At 49.6% G+C, this 17,416-nt stretch overlaps 1 protein-coding gene across 1 annotated transcript in view; it reads right to left on the reverse strand.

Moving 5' to 3' along the window:
- LOC144827851 (uromodulin-like) overlaps positions 1–17,416 on the reverse strand; it is a 105,127-nt gene that overhangs the window by 39,982 nt on the left and 47,729 nt on the right. The window lies entirely within an intron of this gene.

A 17,416-nucleotide genomic window follows, 5' to 3' on the forward strand; every position in this document is an offset into this window, starting at 1 on the left:
AATTTACATTGGTTATTGATGGCTTACTGTAAGGAGGATAGAATATAAGGGGAGGAAAGGTTGGAGATCAGGGTAATAATCAATAAGTGAAGGAAGAGAAAACCTTATCAGTTCTTAATATTTTAGCACCATATTTCTCACACAAGGGGGTGCAAGGGTGACTTAAATTCCAGAATTGCATTTACCAAGCTTCACAGGGCCACCTAGTGGTAAATGTGGAGTAATGCAAGGCAGCCCAATTCGCTGCTTGGTGCTACTCTGCCTCAGCAGGCGTTCCATAGGTGGAAGGTGGGTGTCCCCATGCTCCCACCAATGGATGTTGGTGAATTCCTAGATTTACCATTAGTAGTATTCCTGGAAATGTGTCAAAATACTGCACCTCCACAGTGGAAGCGTAATGAGAATAAATATGTTTATTTCTCCTTGTTTTTCTTCTTTCTACACAAAGGTAGAGGAAAAAGCCTCAGAGGATTGTTTTTATGCAGGAAGGTGTCCGTTCCTGCACAAAACAAATCCTGCCTACAACGCAGGCACCCTTGCACCATGGTGCAAAGGTACCTGAATTGGCGCTTGCAGCAATTTGTGCACCAGCAAAGACAGAGAGCAGGAATGTGTTGTATAATAATAAATATTGCACATTCCTACCCACTCTCCTTCATGCAGCTCAGGGCAGGAAGGTGAATTTTCAATATATGCCCCATAATGTATACAAATTTTTTTTTAAAAAGGAGAATACCCTCATAAATATTATCAAAAAAGGGCAAGTACATATCATCAGTCAAAACAGAGTAGGTAAATGTTGAAACAAGGAGTTACCTTGGGGCCAGGTTGAGTTTGCAGAGGTTCTGATCCAGAAACAGGCCATATAAATGGAAGAGGCAGTCTGGATACCTCCCTGTAGGTGAAGGAGTTATGTTGGTGACAACATCATCCATGAGATTTTTTTATTGAGACCGACTATGTGGGTCTTGTGTCCATACACCCACTGCTGTTCTTTCATTACGAGAAAGCCAACTTAAAGCAGGAATAGTTTAATTCATTTGGGGTTTTCAATTATCGTCCCCCTGATTATGTTCCCATTGTGCCCTTGTTCCAAAAAGTCTGTAGTGAGTTAGATCGTAGTGCAATGACAATGTATGTTGCGTTGATGGTCCATGATAGGTATCATGACCTTGTGTATAGTCATGCACATCATCATCGTTGAGCAGTCGAAGGAATGGAACTCCTCCCTCTATGCCAACTTCATCAACTGCAAGAAGCCATTTGACATAATGGACAGAGGGACCCATTAGAAGCTCCTCCACTACTGTGGTGTACTAGACAAACCTATAGGAATCATTAGGAACTTTTACGAGGGAATGACCTGCTAGATAGTCCATGGAGGACAACTCACAGAAACCTTGAAAGTGAGGACTGGAGTCCATCAGGGTTGTTTGCTCTTGCCTTGTCTCTTCTTGCTGGCAATAGACTGGATCATAAACACATCCACAGCAAGAAAAATAAAGGAAATCCAGTGGACCCCTTGCACACAGCTAGATGACAAGGACTTTTCAGATGACATGGCCCTACTCTCCCAGACGGGTTTCCGCCCCAAGCATGGGACAGAAACCGCCCTGATTGCGGTAACGGAAGAAGCTAGGGGGATCTTGGATCTGGGGGGATCAGTGGCAGTCATCCTCCTCGATCTAAGCACCGCTTTCGATACGGTGAACCATAAAATTCTACTGCATCGACTCCTCAGGTTGGGAGTGCCAGGGACAGCAATAACCTGGCTCAAATCCTTTTTGGGCGACCGATCATTCCAGGTCCTCGAAGGTGACACCATGGGCCAGATGTAGGTAGGCTTTTACCGGTCAGTAACGGCCGATTTCAGCCGCTACCGACCGGTAAATGGATTTTGAGATGTAGGGGGCAGAATCGGTAAATTTACCGATCGGTAAATTTACCGATTCTGTAAATTACCGAATCGGTATTTTTACCGATTCGGTAATTTTGAGATGTAGGTGGGACTCTTCTGAGTCCCACAAGCCTTTCCGAATCTGTATTTTACCATCAAATTCAATTTGATGGTAAAATACCGATTCCGGTGTGCATGCACATGTGTGCATGCACACCTCTGCCATATGACAGGCAGACCTGCCCTTAGGGCATGTATGCCTGCCACACGGCTCACAAACCAGTTTTGGGGGTGCTGGAGGGTGTCAAAGTGACACCCCCTGCACCCTTGTGAAATTCGGTATTTACCGATTCGGTAAATACCGAATCGGTAATGCCCATTCATTCCTATGGGCTTCAAAGCCCATAGGAATGAATGGGCATTACCGGTCGGTATTTACCGAATCGGTAAATACCGAATATTACCGATTCGGTAAATGCACATCTGTATTTACCTACATATCAGTACTTCTATTTTACCGATTCATAAATACCGAATCGGTAAAATTCTGTATTTATGAGTCGGTAAAATAGATTTACCTACATCTGGCCCCATATCCCTTAGCAAACCCCTGGGCTGTGGGGTGTCGCAGGGCTCATCTTTGAGCCCTACGTTATTTAATGTGTATATGAGCCCACTAGCTGAGATTGTCCATCCGTTCGGTATAAAGATCATCACATATGCCGACGACACTCAGCTAGTGGTATCCCTCAATCAGCTAGACAGCCAACTAGCACAGGTCAACCTGAGGGACTGCCTAGAAGAAGTTAACAACTGGATGACCTCTTCATGTCTCAAACTTAATGGAGACAAAACGGAGCTGATGCTCCTCGGTAGCTCAGTTCCCCCACGATCAATTCAATCTGGCCCGCCTGCCTTGGTCTTTCCCCCACACCCAAAGACACTATAAAAAGCCTCGGCGTCTGGCTGGACAAATGTCTCAGCTTCAACAGTCAGGCAGCCAAATTATCAGCCACCTGCTTTGGCCTTCCCAGACTTCTTAGAAAGATTCTTCCCCTCCTGCCCTTTGAGGCTAGGCAGATTGTGGTCCAAGGCCTAATCCAGTCCCGCCTTGATTTTGGCAATGCCCTCTACCTAGGAGCCCCTGAATATACCCTACGAAAGCTCCAGATAATACAAAACTGTGCTGCCCGAACTCTGCTTCAGCTCCCCCACCGTCTCTCAGCAAAACCCAGCCTAAGAAGTCTTCATTGGCTCCCTGTCAGGGAAAGAATCAATTTTAAAACTCTCTGCATCTCCCATCAAGCATTTTGGAAAACAGGTGCAGTCATTAACCATTCCTTAATCACCCCCTACCACCCTACCAAACGGCTTCGCTCTGCGCATGCCTTCCTTGCCACAGTCCCCACGATTAAGAAATCAAGATGTGGGGCCGGTCGTTTTCTTACAACGCGGCTAAACTGTGGAACTCTCTCCCCCTTTACCTGAAATCCGAGCCCAACCTGCTTTCATTTCGCAAACATTTAAAAACCTTTCTTTTTAAGAAATCTGACTAACTCCTGATGTTAGCAGTCTCACCAGAAAGCACCTTCTTTTTTCAAGCGCTAGGACGCCTCAGGGCAGCTACCGCGCTCTATAAATTTTCTTTTCATTTCATTTCATTTAATTTCATATACCTATCAGCAGATGCAAGAGAATACTGACAAATCAAACGAGCACAACTTAGCCTCAACATCCACCGGGGAAAAACTGAGATTCTGAATGCTAGCACGCAAAGCACAACTGCAGTCACTGGAAGAGGTTGTGGCCTTCACCTGGGCAGTGTCATGCAAGTAGAGTGGCACAGATGCTGACATCAAGTGAAAGTTTTCATCCTTGATAAATCTTGTTTTTTACTCAAGAACCAGATAAAATAGAGTTTTGTCATATTGTATTGACATGTAGGGGACCTGAAAGTCTCCAGAAGCTTCCCATTGGTAGGCAGGTTCTGGTAGTAACCCAGGGTAAGGAAGTGCCCTTTTTGTATGTTTATGGTTTCTTCAGGAAGGCCTGAAAAGACATTTAAGAGATAGAAAGACAATAATACAGCCTAAATACGTAGGCTACACTGGCCACATCTTTATCTAGCATTCCTTGCTTTACGATCCAGTCCAGGTTTCCCAGCGCATCGGAGCAGCAGTGGCGGCGGCAGGATGCGAGTAGCAGCAGCAGCAGTAGGTGCGGGTACCAAATTGCACTGTACCACCCATACCACTCCGTCTGAGCTGCGAGAAGGAGTCAGAACCAGAGAGGCGGAACCAAGGATGGCGGAGAGGCGGATGGTAGCTGAAGAGCAGAGGAGTTAACAAGGGGGTCTGTCCGGGCCTCGTCACAGTCCCACAGCTCCCACGGTCCCAGTGGTTCTTTTAAGGGCCCCTCCAGTGGTCAGCAGATGATTAATGGCCACGACCGAGGCAGCAACAAGGCTCAAGCACTCCCCCTGGTCCTCCCACTCTCCTCTCCCCCCATCATGCCCAGACTGCCATAAACTGTTGCTCTTCCTGCAATCTCTATAAACAGTGGCCGGAATCAATTCCTGGTCTCGTTGCAGCCGCTGCTGCAGTACAAGCCAGGTCCACTTAGACCCTAGTGAGGCCAGGTGTGGCCCGCGGCCACCCGCCATTGGACTTTTGCTGGCCATCTCGGTTAGAGCCGCCCAGTGGGGGGAGCTTCAGTGGCACCCGTGACCGGCAGAGAGGTACGCTCAAGGTAAATGAGCGCTGCATGTCGTGGGAAGCAGGGCTGACTCTCTCCGTATCGTCGCGCCCTCCCGGGGCTTTCCAGAGTCCCCGTTGAGGTAAATTCTGTCTCGGCTCACCCCCGGAGGGCTAATATTTTGGGTGTGCTGCAGGGGGCCAGAGGTTGCAGGAAATCGAGGGACAAGGATTGGATCCCGGTGTGGGAAGCCAAGTGAACAGTTGACATCCAAGTCCTTGAGCGGTGGTGTGGCTAGCGGTGGTGTGGCTCACAATGGTAGTTTCCAGGCGAAGACAGTGGCACAAAGATCATTCAGCCACAACGCTAGGACCCCGGGTACAGACACCTGCCTTACTCAAAGAGTAAGTTTAATTGTACTGTGGCACTATATAGCCACTGACAACAGGGCACCCCTATTGAAGGATGAAAAATAAATAAAAAGCCTCTCAGCGACAAGAAAACGCCCCAATAAATGCATTCCCCCGACTAAAGTATCACCCAGAATTCTAAGGAGTGCACAGAACGTAGTCCCTGACAAAAAGTCCTTTTTAAAGTCCCGAGCAGCAGGTCTCATAACTAAATTTTTATATAAACGTCCTCCTAATGATGAGTGCTCCCTCGCCCGACAAACGAATCAGGAAGGGCCAAGGCCAGTAATGGAATGAACCACCTGCCAAGGAGTCCTTCCAACAAAAAGTTCCCTGCAATGCAAGTACAAAGTACAAACATCGGAAGCATAAACATTGAAAGATGCCGGTCTCAATCTTGCTCTGGGCCGTGTAGCCCCCCAGGGGTTAAACATAGACACGCAAGTGACCCACCTGTTGACACCATCAGCTTCAAAAGATCCACGACCCACCACCACCCGCAACAGGTACCTCACAGGAATTGGAGCAAGATCACCGCAGACCAGCTCACCACCTCCCTCAGCCAGAGCCCACCCGCCAACACAACGGACCCCAACGAAGCAGCCCGCAACTTCACACAGTGGCTGACCGCCTGCGCCGACGACCTCGCGCCACTAAAGAACCCTCCCAGCAGACCCAGAAGCAAGAAGGCATCCTGGTTCACCGACGACCTCAAGGACTCCAAGAAGACCTGCCGCACCCTCGAGAAAGCCTGGCTCCTCGACCGGACCACCGACAACATGACCGCCCTCAAACACGCTACCCGCAAGCACCACCAGCTCATCCGCACCACCAAGAAGAAATCCCTGAAGGAACGACTGGACAACAACGCCCACGACAGCAAAGAGCTCTTCACTATCGTCAAGGAGTTCTCCAACCCCAGCACCGGCACCAACGACATCACTCCGTCACAAGACCTCTGCGACTCCCTCGCCTCATTCTTCCACCGCAAGATCGCCGACATCCACAACTGCTTCGGCGCCCCACCCACGCACCCAACCATCAAACCAATGCCCCCCACCGCCACCCTTCGCACCTGGACCACGGTGACCACCGAAGACACAGCCCGCACGATGAACACCATCCACTCCGGATCACCGACCGACCCCTGCCCACACCACGTCTTCAACAAGGCCGACTCCACCATCGCACCCCAACTCCGGAACATCATCAACGCCTCCTTCAACACCGCCACCTTCCCGGAGAGCTGGAAGCACGCCGAGATCAGCGCCCTCCTGAAGAAACCTACAGCGGACCCCACCGATCTCAAAAACTTCCGCCCCATCTCGCTCCTCCCTTTTCCTGCTAAAGTCATCGAGAAGATCGTCAACAGACAGCTGACCGCCCTCCTCGAGACGAACGGATCCCTCGACCCCTCGCAGTCCGGATTCAGAGCCAACCACAGCACCGAGACCGCCCTCATCGCAGCCACCGACGACATCCGGACCCTGCTTGACAAGGGGGAAACAGTGGCCCTCATCCTCCTGGACCTGTCTGCTGCGTTCGACACGGTCTGCCACCGCACCCTAGTCCAGCGCCTCAGCAACATCGGTATCCAAGAGAAGGCACTGGAGTGGATCATCTCGTTCCTCGCCGGAAGAACACAAAGAGTCCGCCTCCCCCCGTTTCGCTCCGAGGCCACCGAAGTCATCTGCTGCGTCCCGCAAGGATCTTCACTCAGCCCCACCCTCTTCAACATCTACATGAAACCTCTCGCAGCCATCGCACGCCAGCACAACCTCAACATCATCTCTTACGCCGACGACACCCAGCTGATCCTCTCCCTCACCAGAGACCCCGACACCGCCAGAACCTGCCTACATGAAGGGATGAAAGACGTCGCCGAGTGGATGAAGGACAGCCGCCTGAAACTGAACTCGGACAAGACGGAAGTCCTCATCCTGGGATCTTCGCCCTCCGCCTGGGACGACTCCTGGTGGCCCCCAGCCTTGGGCACCGCACCCAAGCCAACCGACCACGCACGCAACCTGGGCTTCATCCTGGACCCCTCCCTCTCGATGACCAGACAAGTCAATGCCGTCTCCTCATCGTGCTTCAACACCCTGCGTATGCTTCGCAAGATCTTCCGCTGGATCCCGACCGAGACCAGGAAGACTGTCACCAAGGCACTCGTCACCAGCCGACTGGACTACGGAAACGCCCTCTACGCCGGAACCACAGCCAAGCTACAGAAAAGACTCCAGCGCATCCAGAACGCCTCCGCCCGACTCATCCTGGATGTCCCCCGACGCAGCCACATCTCCAGCCACCTGAGGAACCTGCACTGGCTCCCCATAGACAAGAGGATCACGTTCCGGCTCCTCACCCACGCACACAAGTCTCTCCACAACCTGGGCCCCAAGTACCTCAACGACCGCCTGACCATCTACACGCCCACCCGCCAGCTACGGTCCACCAGCCTCGCCCTCGCAGCCATACCACGCATCCGAAAAGCCACCGCCGGAGGAAGATCCTTCTCTTACCTGGCTGCCAAGACTTGGAACTCCTTCCCCATCCACCTTCGGCTGACCCAGGACCATCTCGCCTTCAGGAAACAACTCAAGACCTGGCTGTTCGAGCAGTAGCATACCGCTCCCCCCAAGCGCCTTGAGACCCTCCCGGGTGAGTAGTGCGCTATACAAATGGCATGATTGATTGATTGATTGATTGATTGCTCTAACTCAAGGAAACCATGAGCAGGTTGTGACAGCCCAAATACACCACCAGAAATAACTCACCATGCAGTCTCCTGTTCAGCCACTTCTTCTAGTATGCACAGGTCCTGGACCAACTAAGACAGAAGAGTCTGAGCATCTAAAAAAACCTTGGGTAGCTATCACAGATATTTCTTCAAAACCTGGAATCAAAGATACAAAGTACACTGGAGCTCACCCCAAAGCTCTTCAGAACAGTCAATGGAACCCGGTTTCCCCCTCCCCAACACAAATCTCTCAAAGCTATAGTACCTACGGTAGCAGTCTCATTAACGACCCAGAAGCAACCTCACCTGGTGAAACAGTCCACACTATGGCCAGGGCATTACTCTGGCAATCGAACATAATGGAGTTGCAAATCGACCTCCTAACCACTATTGCACAACGCCTAGTGGAACTGACCAAAAAGGTTGACTTCATAGAGAACAAGCTTAGTGTCAATCAGAATAACCAGCGTTACACCTGTTCATGTGTAGATCTCATAGATAAATGGGCAACACTTCCAAAAATCCTAACAGACCTTGTAGTCTCATTAAAAACTCAAACAAGAGGCGCCATCGGCCCGACAAACAATAGTAGCACTGCAGCAAATCTCAAACCTCGCTGACCCTCACGGCAACTTAGCCACGAACAATTTGGGCAACCCCTTAACAAAGCCCGACGCACAAGGACTTCTCGTATTAACTAAACTCCCCATCATTCCACCCAGTCTCAATCCTAGCTCACAAATCTCAAATCCAGGGAAGTACCTCGAGGGCAATGCCTCCATTCAGTTAAGGAAAGAAGAACCTCTTTCAAGGAGGGCCAAGAAAAAATTAAACAAACAAGAGAAAAAGGCCAAGGCATCAAAAAAAGTTGCTCTCCTATTACCAACCCTAACTCAAAATTCACAAATTGACAAAGACAAAACATAGTTCTATCCAATTTTCAATAAAAACCACGTCCCAAGCAACTCAACATCCACAGCACCAAACCCTTTGGATGCCAAACAAGAGACTGACAGGCCTTTACAGCCAATTCTCTGAACGGGGGACTTTCACAGCCCATCAGGCCCGGCAACAGTAACTCAACTACCTCATTCATCGAACATCATGAACTTAGAGCAGAGCAGTCTATTGTGCTCAACCAAGGAACAAGAACTTTTACCCTCAGTCTCCCAGATGCCCCGCGATCAATCAGCACACCCATTCCAAAGCCCGATATACAGTCCAGAACCACACCAACGGGAACCTTCCCCAAGCCTTAATTTAAATATTGTTCAGACGGGTCTAAGCATCCAGCCCAAAGCAAACCAGGTCAGTAAAACTACTTACGAGGTAATCCTTACCCCTAGATACTTCATTAAAGGCCAACATGACATCCTAAACAGGGGCAACGTACTTCGACTAGTTAAGCAGATCCAGACCCTTACAGAAACACACTCAGACGACCTAGCCTGGGTTAAGTTCCTGAGTCTCTCCAGGGAATCAACATCAATGGGGTTGAGTCGCCACTCCCAGGTGGGGCTAACACCAGAAGAAATAGCTCAAATGGCTGATAGGGGTATTGACATCGCTTTTCCCATACACGAGAAATACCCACATGTACTAGCAGTAAGGGGGACAGCGAGCAATCAACCAGGGAATAGCTAAGCCGCAGAGCCAAGACTTTACAACGCCTACAGGATAACAAGTACGCTTGACCACAGGACAGTCCACATCAGTGGGCCAAAGAATATCTTCATGCATGGCACTTGTACTGGTCCAGAAGGCCAGCCACCACAACTGCACTTCTAACACAATAAATGCTGCTCATCAACAGATCATGAACAGAACACCGGGAAACAACATACAGCTGTCCATCACATCCTGGAGCGTCGCTGGGCTAAAAAGATTGCTTGGGTACAATTCAGTAAGCAATTACCTTTGAGAAAATTACATCCAGTGACTACAAGAGACATGGGCCACCAAAACCCTAATTCTCCCAGTTTTTTACGAATTTCACTCTGCAGCCATAGAACATAACATCTTTGGGAGAGCACCTGGTGGGCTCTCAATCTTTATTAATCAAGCCGCAGAATAGAGGCAACCTTATTAACAACAAACACCGGCAATCTGCAAGCGGTATTGATCTGCGAATTAAAAAGCAACAACATCTCAATTAGTCTTTTGTTAATTAATTGCTATGTCAACCCTGCCTCTCAGCAAAAAAAACCATGTGCTAAAAATATTGACAACAAAAATGGACCACCTCATGAATAAATATGTCTCACACTTTTCAATTATTGTCGGGGACATGAACACCCGGGAGCTGGGGCACTCTAAAACAGACTTTAAGAACCAGACTGAACCAGCCCCCGTTCAGCAAATATGATTTCTGCCCACACAATCAAAAAAGCTGCGGATCCTTTCTGGCTTCCTCTCTCCACCTTCAGGGATAAGTCCACAATTGATTACATCTTTATATCGGATAACCTGATAACATACTTTAATACCTTTGAAGTGGGAAATAGGGACGAGAGCGATCACAGACCAATGAGGGTATCTCTTCAGCTAAATGGGAAACCTGCAAAAAACTGGCACCACGCAGTTTTGAGCAGAATAAAATGGTTCACAATTCCAGGTCCAAAACTCCTTGAGTGGATACATAAAGAGTCGAGCCCCACATACTTAAGTACTGTATACCCCTTATAGCTCTGGAAAGTACTCCTTGTTCAATTAAAAAACGTTCTTGGGGGACGAACAAGGGTGCGTTCATGCCCCTTTACTTTTTAATCTCTATACAGCCGACCTGGGAAAAGCCCTGGAGTGGGCAAATCTACTAACACCAAGGAATGGGGAATGTGCGGCTCCAAATTCTCCAATACGCCGATGACATAGTTATAATGGATCACATTGAAACAGGCCTACAGAAAGACTTAGAAGCTCTGCACAGGTTTAGCCAAAAGAACAATCTCTTGGTGAACCAGGAGAAGACCAGGATAATTATCTTTGGGAAGTATCACCGAAAGAAGACAGCACAATGGCACCTAGGTGACCTTCAAATTAGAACATGCACAAGTTATAACTATTTGGGTCTCAGGCTATTGGAAGGGGCCGAACCCATAGCCCATCTGAAACATCTAAGAAGCAAGGGGGCCGGCATCATCTACAGTTTGAGAGATCTCAATCAAAGACTACACAGTCCGACTGCAGACCCCATCCTGAAAGTCTTAAAAGCAAAACTAGTTCCCACTCTTAACTACGGCCACCTAGTCGTCATTGGAGCCTTCACCAAGTTCCTTACGAGCCACCACATTTCTCCATACAAAAAGGTTATAGGCATCCCACAACAGGCCAGGAAAGCAAGAGTAAGGTTGGAGCTAGGACTCACCCTTCCGGACATTACCTGTACAGGGGAGATTATAAAATACTATATTGGCACCCTGCATGCTCCAGCAACCCCTCTTTAAAAATGCAAATTAAAACAATCTTCAAAGAAGGTGGGGCTCCATGGCAGATTCAGTTGACAGCAGCCATAACATTCTTAGAAATAGACGTTCAAAACTTGCACAACTTAAACATTCCTGTAGCTGCATGGAAAAGATCAGTGAATACGCAGGTCAAGAAAATATCCAATGAAAGAGACCTGGAAAGTTTACACCATCAACCCAATCTCTCATCACTGGACACCTCCTTCATAGTGGGAAAACCGCAGCCTTATTAACAGCCCTCAGCAAGTACTGACAGTCAACTTTGTAGTTACCACCGTGAATCCTGACTCCATCTGCTGTGCTGTTGCCCAAAGGTATCTAGCGAGCGGCACCGACTTGTACTTCCCATCTGTAGGTCGCACGGTCTTGTAAGATGCAAAGAAGCATCAGACTTGTCTTTCGCTGCTAAAACAGCTCAAACAGTTGTGTGGCTAGGGAAATTTACAGAATCAATCTGGGCCGCACTGACAAAGAAAATTGATTTACACAAAGAAACTACCCGGCTTGCAAGCAAGAGAAACTTGGACAATCTCCCCTCTAAGTTTTATGCACCTGCACTTTACTGCCAGTTTGGATATCAGTTTTTAATGTTTTACTCCCTTCTAGTTTGTAGCAATTTGTGTGAGATTTTAACTCTTTTTCCTTTTTATAATGATAGTATATAATAACAATTTTAAGTAATTAAACAATAAAGTTTAATACCACTACCATTAGAATTGAAAAAAGGAAGCCAGTATACTACATTTTGTATAGTTTTTTGTAGTATTAAACACACAGAATAATCTCCTTCACAAAACCTATTTTTTCATGATAGAGCTGAAAGGAAAGAACAGAGAAGCCACATAGTCTGCCATTATGTGTCTTTGAAAATAGAAGCTGTGTTTTTAAGAATCCCGTGACCACCAGTATCCCATCATGCCCAGCCAGTGGCTGTTACTTCAGTTCAATTTTCCGGCTCCTGCTTTAAGGACCCTGGAGCTTTGAGCTCTACCAATTTGATGGTTTTCTTCAGAAAATCATTTCTGAATTTAGCTAATAACTACTTCACTTAACGTCTTTGGTCTTCCTCTTTGTTTTTCTGACAGAAAGTTTGCAGTTTATCGCTCCAAAATGCCATCTCTTTTTGATAAGTGTCCTGCCTGTGGTAGGATTAAGGCCAAGACCGATCCTTACAGAGTGTACTTAATTTATCTTCCCGATTCTCATATTCCTGATTCCTGTTCCATCTGTAAAACCTTCTGTAAGCGTACTCTGTATGACAGAGAGATGATCAGGTTTCAGGGAGCAGAAGAGCAAAAAAAACAGCAGGCTAAGTCTTCAGGTGGGAGTTCAGGGTGAGGAGAGGGTCAATCCTCTTACCCTGCTCGCAGGCAGGTCGCTCCCCACACTGCTGCATGGCTCTGCCTGCATTGTTTTTGCCTAAACTTGTTTTTCCCCTGTGCCTAACTTGCTTTCTTGCCCAGACTTGTTTTTTTCCCCTGTGCCTAACTTGCCTTCTTGCCCAGACTTGGTTTTATTCCCCTGTGCCTGTACTTGCTTTCTTGCCCAGACTTATTGTTTAGCCTGTGCCTAACTTGCTTTCTTGCCCAGACTTGTTTTTATTCCTCTGTGCCTGTACTTGCTTTATTGCCCAGACTTGTTTTTATTCCCCTGTGCCTGTACTTGCTTTCCTGCCTAAACTTGTTTTCCCTTCCTGTACCCAGTTCTCCCGCGGCCCCACCTGTTTTTCCCGCTGCTGCGTCCCTGCCTATTTACTGTCCCGCTCCCGCCTCACAGCTGCTCCTACCTCCCACATCCCCTCATATGGAGTCCGCGCAGCGGGTGTGCCGCTGGCACACCAAAGGTGTGCCTAAGTCAAGCACGTCTTCGCCTGGACCGCGCCCAGCGCAAGGACCCCTGGACCCAGCGAACGCCACGACTCAGACACCGCTACGGTGCCAGAACCCTCCACGCACTCAACACTGGACAATCACACACCTGCTTCATGGCCGCCCCGAAGCGCACCCATGGAGCTTTCACCTGCCGGAACTGCAGCTTCACAAGCATCCGCCCCACCATGCTGCCGACCAGGAAAGAACCCAACCACCTCAGGTGCATCCTTCTCAACACCTGCTCCGCCCGCAAACACTCCGTTGAACTCTGGGACCTACTCGACTCAACCACCCCAGACGTCGCCTTCCTGATGGAGACCTGGCGGAACCCAGCCTTGGCACCCGACATAGCCATAGCCGTCCTGGAAGGCTACAAGATCACCCGCAGGGACCGCACCAATGGAGCAGGAGGAGGAATCGCCATCGTCCACAGGAACACTCTGAGTCTCGACCAACACCGACGACACCATCAGAACCGCCGAACACTTGCACTTTCAGATCCACACTGACCCCAACACCACCCTCAGAGGTACCCTCATCTACAGACCCCCCGGGACCCTGACCACAGTTCAGTGACTCCATCGTCGACTTCGTCAGCACACACGCCCACACCTCCCCAGACTACACCCTCCTTGAGGACCTGCACTTCCACCTCGAGAACAACAACAACACCAACACCACCACCCTGATCGACAACCTAGCCAACCTCGTACTCAGACAACTCGTCACAACACCCACCCAATCCGCCGGTCACACGCTTGACCCCATCTTCTCCGCAAGCCCCCATGTCTCCTTCAACCACACCACCGAACTCCACTGGACTGACCATCGCTGCATCCTCTTCACCTTCAAGAAACCCACCACACACCACCGCCCCAACGAATGCCTCGCTGCTGCTGGAGCAAAGTCACTGAAGAAAAGCTAACCACCACCCTCGCCCAGAGCCCACCTGCTGACCCCACTGACCCCAAGACCGCCGCCCGCAACCTCAGACAGTGTATCAACGACTGCGCCAACACCCTCACCCCAAGTAAGAAACCCTTCAGCAGTCACACCAACAAGAAAGCCAGCTGGTTCAATGAAGACCTCCGGGCCTCCAAGCAAGCCTGCTGAAAGCTGGAGAAGATCTGGCTCCATGAACAAACACCAGACAGCCACGCAGCCCACAGGAACGCCACCCGCAGACACCATCACCTCATCAGATCTGCCAAAAGGGGCCCTTTCAAAAACCGCCTAGACAACAACGCGCACAACAACAAAGAGCTCTTTAACATCGTGAAGGACCTCTCCAACCCCAGCTCCAACACCAACGACGTCTCACCCTCGCAAGACCTGTGCGACTCGCTGGCCACTGTCTTCCTGCAAGATCACAGACATCCACAACAGCTTCTACGCCATGACTGCCGGCAACCACTGAGACCTCCGCCCCCACGAACACCATGTGCACCAAGCGCCTGCTCTCCTGGACCAACATCCATGACGATGATACCATCAAGATCATGAGCACCATCCACTCCGGATCTCCGTCAGACCCATGCCCACACCTCATCTTCAAAAAAGCCAGCACATCCATCGCACCCCATCTCCGGAAAGTCATCAACACCTCCTTCGAGACAGCAACCTTCCCGGAGAGCTAGAAGCACAAGAGATTAACGCCTTACTCAAGAAACCCAAAGCGGACCCCAAGGACCTCAAGAACTTCCGGCCCATCTCCCTGCTCCCATTCCCGTCAAAGGTCATCAAAAAGACCGTCAATGAACAACTCACCCACTACCTTGAGGAGAACAACATCCTGGACCCTTCCCAGTCCGGGTTCTGCAGCAACCACAGCACCAAGACTGCCCTCATGGACGCCACCGATGACATCAAGTCCCTGCTGGACAACGGAGAAACGGCAGCCCTCATCCTCCTGGACGTGTCATCCGCCTTTGACATGGTCTGCCACCACACACTACGAACACGCCTCCACAGCGCCGGGATCCAAGAGAAGGCCCTGGACTGGACCACCTCCTTACTCTCCGGCAGAACACAGAGCATCTGCCTTTCCCCTCTTCTGCTCCGAAGCCACCGAGATCATCTGCTTCGTACCTCAGGGCTCATCCATCAACCCAACTCTGTTTAACATCTACATGGCACGGCTCGCCCACGTCGCCTGTCGGCACAACCTCAACATCATCTCCTACGCCGATGACACCCAGCTGATCCTCTCCCTTACCAAGGACCCCCACACCGCCAAAACCAACCTTCATGAATGAATGAATGCCATCGCTGAATGGATGAGGAACAGCCGACTGAAGCTGAACTCGGGCAAGACAGAGTTCCTCATCCTCAGATCCTTCCCTTCGGCCTGAGACGACTCCTGGTGGCCGACCGCACTGGGAACTGCTCCAACACCCACCGACCACGCACGCAACCTAGGGGTCATCCTCGACTCCACCCTCTCCATGACTAAACAGGTCAACGCCGTCTCCTCCTCCTGCTTCAACACCTTCTGCATGCTCCGCAAGATCTACAAGTGGATCCCCACTGAAACGAGAAGAACGGTCACCTAGGCCCTCGTCAGCAGCAGGTTGGACTACGGAAACGCCCTCTACGCAGGACCCTCAGCCAAACTCCTGAGACATCTCCAAAGCATCCAGAACGCCTCTGCATGCCTGATCCTCGACATCCCTCGCTGCAGCCACATCACACCCCACCTGAGAGATCTGCACTGGCTCCCGGTCAACAAGAGGATAACCTTCAAGCTCCTCACCCACGCACACAAGGCACTCAACAACACCGGACCAATGTACCTCAGCAGACGACTCAGCTTCTACACCCCCACACGCCAGCTCTGCTCTACTGACCTCGCCCTCGCCACAGTCCCCCGCTTCCGAAGAGCGAACTCCGGCGGCAGATCGTTCTCCCACCTCACCGCCTAAACCTGGAACTCCCTCCCCATCCACCTTTGGCAGACCCAAGACCTGCTGACCTTCAGAAAACTCCTCAAGACCTGGCTTTTCGAGCAGTAGCAGCATTCTCCACCCCAGCGCATTGAGACCCTCATGGGTGAGTAGTGCGCTTTACAAATGATATGATTGATTGAATCCTCTACAGGGCTCCGTCTTCAGCCTCTAAGGGGATCCCCGGCAGAAGAAGGGCTGCAAAACGGTGCCTTATGACTATACATGGAAATCCCCTACGAGAAATACAAAAAATCACAGACCATGGGGCCCTCTGAGGAATTGCCTAAAAGTAGATGGTCCATTGCATTGTGGGAAAGTATTCCTGACCTCGAGCAAGCTTTAGGCAGCTCCCATTTTTCCCCAGACCTCCGGACATTCAAAAGTCATCTTTCTGGACTCACCTTTACAAATAATGGTTGGTGACCATTCGGTTACCACCCCCTTTACTCGAGGCTGCAACAAGAGGGAACCATGCAACACCTTCAGTGAACCATGGCATTAGTTTTCTGCCCTGAACCATCTAAGAGGTAAACCCAGCTCTCACACGGCTCCCGCTTCAGCAGCAAGGAGAGCCAAGACAACTCTGCACCCAGGCCTTTTGCACCAGGTAAAATTGAACTGACTGTTATGGCTTTGTTTTGGAACCCACGTTGCCTTAACCCTCTGTGGGTTCCATATAACTCGACCTACAAGTGACCGATTGTCAACAGTGCTTAGTGTAATAGTGCTTTTTCCCATTGACCGCAATGGTAAAGTCCGGTTGTAGGCATCCAACTGTGTTCATTTTAGTGTCTAAAAATATATTCAAATATGCATCATTTTCATGAATTGGTGTCAGATTGCTTTTGAGACATGTCAATTACTTATAGCCATTATGGTACACCGAAATCCTAACACATGTTCCTCTAGTAAAGTATAGCTGCTGATTTCCACAACACTAGGACATAATACTCCACTTTCCTGCACCTGGGATCAAAATCAGAGTCAGAGTCTCTGTCAAAATCAAGGTAACTTTATTGATGTATAAAATGACATCCCAAGAGCAAGTAGCTCACAGGAGAATTCTAAACTGATAGTTATAGAATGTTTCTGAGCACAACAATGTTCCAAGGCATACAACTTCCCAAACATCTCCAGGTGGGGTGTGCAAATAAACTTGTCTTTACTACTGGGTATGCTGAACACTGCCAGCATTGCAATTTCAGACCCACACATGGTCCGGTCTCTGTCTCTGGGACTAATGTCAAAACTGGTTCCAAATCCAGTCCTTTTCAAGGAGCGTTAATAAACACACGCTCCTGGCCTACACACAAAACCAAAATTGCTTTGATTATTCAAACTCTTAACTTAGACTGCCTCTTTGTGACTGAGATATGGAACTCTGGTCCAGACCTG

Source organism: Lissotriton helveticus, chromosome 4_1, assembly GCF_964261635.1.
Source record: "Lissotriton helveticus chromosome 4_1, aLisHel1.1, whole genome shotgun sequence".
Taxonomy (NCBI): Eukaryota; Metazoa; Chordata; class Amphibia; order Caudata; family Salamandridae; genus Lissotriton; species Lissotriton helveticus.